Source organism: Sus scrofa, chromosome 2, assembly GCF_054392235.1.
Source record: "Sus scrofa isolate SSC_HxYL_T2T_F1_AM1 chromosome 2, Sscrofa_HxYL_maternal_Yorkshire_Landrace_v2.0, whole genome shotgun sequence".
NCBI classification, from domain to species: Eukaryota; Metazoa; Chordata; class Mammalia; order Artiodactyla; family Suidae; genus Sus; species Sus scrofa.
In genome coordinates, this window is record NC_139384.1 from 49299506 (window position 1) to 49304340 (window position 4835).

Consider the following 4835-nt stretch of genomic DNA (forward strand, 5'->3'; position numbering starts at 1 on the left):
AGTTATAGTCTCATTTATAATAACTAACTCTTAGTTATTTTTACTTTTGTTCTATGATAAATAATGCTGTTCAAAGAACAGAAATACCAAACTAAGTATTTACTTTTTTTTTTTTTCTTTTTTGGCTGCCCCTGAGGCATTTGAAAGTTCCCAGGCCAGGGATCAAAACTTCACCACAGCAGTGACCCAACCCACAGCAATGACAATGCTGAATCCTTAACCTGCTGAGCCACCAGGGAACTCAATTTTTTGTAAGTATAGTTCTGTTTCCCCTAAACCGTGTAATCCACCCCACGACACACACACACACACACACACACACACACACACACACACCAACTCTTGCTTCGTCCTTCCTCCCAATCTCTACCTCCTCCCCTCTCCCCACTGGAACAAAAGGTCCAGAGGAAGGCATTTTTGCTTGGCTGAGCTGCCAATGGGGGAGGGGAAGGGTAAGCAGAAGGCTTAGGAATGGCTGAAGGTTTGAGGAGTAGTTTACTAAGAAGGGAGTTTGAGTTGCTCAGAGAGAACAAATATCAGTGAGGCAGGTTAGGAGATAAAGATGAGGGAGCTGAGCTCTGGGAAGACAGGGACGATTAAAGAGGATTTCAAGAAAGTTTTGAAGTCTAAACCGGAGCTACACATTTTGGGTTCTGGACTGTTTCTCTGTCTGTGCTGAGCTAATTGCAAGAATCAAGAGCAAGCATTTAGGAAAGGTTTCTATAAACCTGACATGGCTGCAATACCCAAGTGGACCTCCCTTGTTGAAAAGAGAAAGCGGGCAAGTGTACAGGTCTTGTGCAAAAGCACCAAGTCCCAGCATGCAGTATTTGAAGTTATTTTATCAACTGTAATTCAAATGTTTATGCAAAGCTGAGAAAAATGTAAGATTATAAAGATGACCTCTTGGTGTTTCTGCAAGATTAGAAGCCATTTTTTTAATCAACTAAGTATTTATTTATTTATACGCTCTTGCTTCCCAAAAGAATTTAAAGCAGATTATACTTTTAAAACTGTCAAAACTAGTGAACCTACATATTTAACATTTTAGCACTTTAATTATATGAAATTATGCCTACATTTTAAAAGTTTAAAAAGCAAGTGTGGAACAGTTAAAATTTTTATTTTTATTATTTATTTATTTTTCAAATAACGATCTTTATTTTTTCCATTATAGCTGGTTTATAGTGTTCTGTCAATTTTCTACTATACAGCTAAGTGACTCAGTCACACATACATCTAAAAATTATTTTTTCTCACATTGTCATGCTCCATCATAAGTGACTAGATATAGTTTCCAGTGCTATACAGCAGGATCTCATTGCTTATCCATTCCCAAGGCAACAGTTTGCATCTATTAACCCCCAATTCCCAGTCCATCCCACTCCCTTCTCCTCCCCCTTGGCAACCACAAGTCTCTTCTCTATGTCCATGATTTTCTTTAGAAGCCATTTTGATCAACTTTTAGGTGTGAACTGGATAACCAGATATGCTTATCTGATATTTTGATAATTTTAATCATCATAACGCTCCACTCAAGGAGGTAACACAGCATATTTCTTTCAATGGCAGATAAGATCCAAGGGCATTAAAAAAAAGAAGCTTGGAAGAACCGAGTTTCGGCAGGTTCCATAGTATCAGTAAAGTGCCTCCATGACTCTCTTCATTCTTCTCCCACTTCTGACTCCTCATCCTTTTTTTTTCATTTTTGTCCCCAACTCTCTGCCCCCCCCCCCCATGGCATGTAGCATTCTCAGGCCAGAGATCAGATCCAAGTCTCTGTTGTCACCTACACTGCAATTGTAGCTGCACCAGATCCTTAACCCACTGTGCCAGGCTGGGGCTAGAACCTGTGTCCTGGCACTGCAGAGGTGCCACCGATCCTGTTGGCCACAGCAGGAACTCCCTGACACCTCATCTTTATTCTCTTTCACTCTCTGACTTTTTTCTCTCCACCCTCTAGGAAAGTGTTTCTCACCCTCTTCGTTCTCCTTTACCCCATGCCCTTATCCTCTTCTTTTCCTTGCCCTTGGAGAGCTCATTAAACTCACAGGTCCCAATGTTCATCTCTCACATTCAAATGTCATAAGGCTGCAGGTACAAGTTTTCCAAAATTCTAATTTTCATTCGATGGCTCAAATTTTTTTTAATTTTTATTTTTTTGCTTTTTAGGGCCGCACCTGTGGCATATGGAGGTTCCGAGGCTAGGAGTCCAATAGGAGCTGTAGCTGCTGGCCTACGCCACAGCCACAGCAATGCCAGATCCCAGCCACATCTGCAACCTACACCACAGCTCACGGCAACGCCGGATCCTTAACCCACTGAGCGAGGCCAGGGATCGAACCTGCAACCTCATGGTTCCTAGTTGAATTCGTTAACCACTGCACCACTACGGGAACTCCTGAGGGCTCAAATTATGACAGTGATTTTTTAAAAAAAAATTCCATTGTTTTTGGAGTTCCCGCCATGCTCCAATTAGACCCCTAGCCTGGGAACCTCCATATGCCATGGGAGCGACCCTAGAAAAGGCAAAAAGCCAAAAAGCCAAAAAAAAAAAAAAAAAAAAAGTCCATTGTTTTCCTTGAAGTGATAGGCTTACTTCATTCATCTTCAAGAAAATATCTGGCAAATACCCAACCCTGAATGTCCCTAGTTTATCGGTCCTGCAAGTAAAAGTGGTTCTCCAAGAAACAAGCAGCTAGTTTAGCTTTTATGGAAAGCTGTAGTATGTGTGCTTTTCCTAAGCATGAGGCATCCCATGTGCCTAGGCTGAGAAATAATTTTGCTTTCTCTTTACATTTAGTTTCAACTATTTCTAGTCTTTATATATATTTTTTAATTTATTTTTTATTGTTATTTCCCCCAACATACTTTTTTTTTCCCCCATTGTACAGCATGGGGACCCAGTTACACATACATGTACACATAATTTTTTCTTCATTGTTGTGCTGTGTTGTAGTCTTTAGATATTAAACTATGGTGACTTTATTTTATGAATTCCAAATTGGAACACATGGTTTGCCAAAGGACTTTTATGCCATTTTGAGGTATAAGAGGAAAGCTAAAAAGTAGATGTTATAATGCCTTTGATAGTTTGTACAACTGACCATGAGAATGCTTGAAATTGGAACTATATTAAAGAACACTGTAAACCAGCTATAATGGGGGAAAAAATCATTATGTAGAAAAATTTTTTTAAAAAATCCCTAAGTCACTAATGAAACTGGTGAAGACCAAGTGCCTCTGGCAAGATGACAGGGAGTAAGGGACCATCTCAGTGTTCCCCTTGAAAACATTTAGGCAAATTCTTGAATGTCAGACTTAGCATGGCCTAATTTAAATTGACATTCCATAACGGGGCTGCTTAGAACTGTCTCATCCCACTGTGATACCAAACTGAGATACCAAATCAAAGAGCATCTGGTAAAGATCACACCTGTCCTACTGCTTCACGTACTCAGGTGATGACCATTTACACCAGAAATTCTGGATAGACTGTTATCTGTCTGACTTTGGAGGTGGATCTGATATGGTCATGTGATCCCAGGTACCACCTGTTGGGAGACCAGACTCATAATTAATCCATGATTGTTGGACAGGTGAAAAAATGGGGCATTGTAGAGGGAGGGAACTGATTCCCATGTGGATGCCTCACCCATCTGGCTGCATTAAAACACACACACACACTCTGACATATGGTCACTAGCCGGAGAGAAGAGAGAGGATTACAAGATAAATGATAAGTGGACACCACTCCTTCCCTTTGTGGCCAATGTTAGAGGGGCTTATTTTCAAAATGTTTAAAAAATATTAATAAAGAAAAGGGTCTTTTACCTTTATTCCTATTCTGTCATTGGAACATTTTGAGGCTCTAGCCAAGCATGTCACTTTTCTATTCTTTCAAATAAAGATCTTAAATATTTTTCTTTTTTGAGAATTTACCATTTTAATCATTTAAATGTACAGTTCAGTGGCATTAAGTAACTCACATTGTTGTGTAACTATCACTATCATCCATCTCCAGAACTTTTTCATCTTCCCAAATTGAAACTCAATATTCATTAAACAATAATTTCCCATTCGCCTACTCCCAACGCTAGCCTTTGGCAACCACCATTCTACTCTTTTTGACTCAGTTCCTCTTTGATTTAATAAAAGAAAGGGTCCACTCCTGACTAGGGGTATTGGTTCTACATAGGCAGGCCTTCTTGTATATACGTGATTGGGTTTAATGTAATAAAGGTGAGAGAAAATGGGGCTGTAGAAAGAAAAGAGGTGGAGACAAATGAGTAAGGGTTTTTATACTGGGTGTCCTAGTCACAGGCCTCAGCAGCTCTGCCATGGATCTGCCCGATTCTTTCACATCAAGAAACTGATCTTTCGAGCCCTTTCCATGTTGTAGATTCGCCATCAGGTTTCAGAGCTTTCCCTCTGTCACCGACGGCAAGGCTTCTCAACGTACCGCCGCCGCTTTATGTCCTCAGTCAGCCCATCCGTGGTGAGGATTCTGTTTAGGGTCCTGTATGCACCTTCCACGTTCCCTTCCTGTACCATCACAGTCCTGGCAATGAACTTCACATGCTTTGCCATGACCTTGGATTTAAGTCGTTAGTCTGCAAGACCTCACTTTCCCCAAACCCGGGAAGAAGCAAGCCTCGAGCGGAAGCGGAAGTTACGTAATCCCCAGCGCCATGCGCAGACAACAGGTCCGAACGGAGAGAGAAAGATCTTAAATATTTCTATCCATTTGCTCATTTGCAATGTGTGTATAAGTAATTGATATTTGATGGTGGTTAGGATAATTGTGGAAGAAATGTCCTATATTTGTACGAGCA

The 4835-nt window shown here is 40.6% G+C and overlaps 1 pseudogene; it reads right to left on the reverse strand.

The window, feature by feature from the left end:
- Positions 1 to 4326: 4326 nt before the first annotated feature.
- Positions 4327 to 4620, reverse strand: LOC110259725 (small ribosomal subunit protein bS21m pseudogene; annotated as a pseudogene).
- Positions 4621 to 4835: the final 215 nt, after the last annotated feature.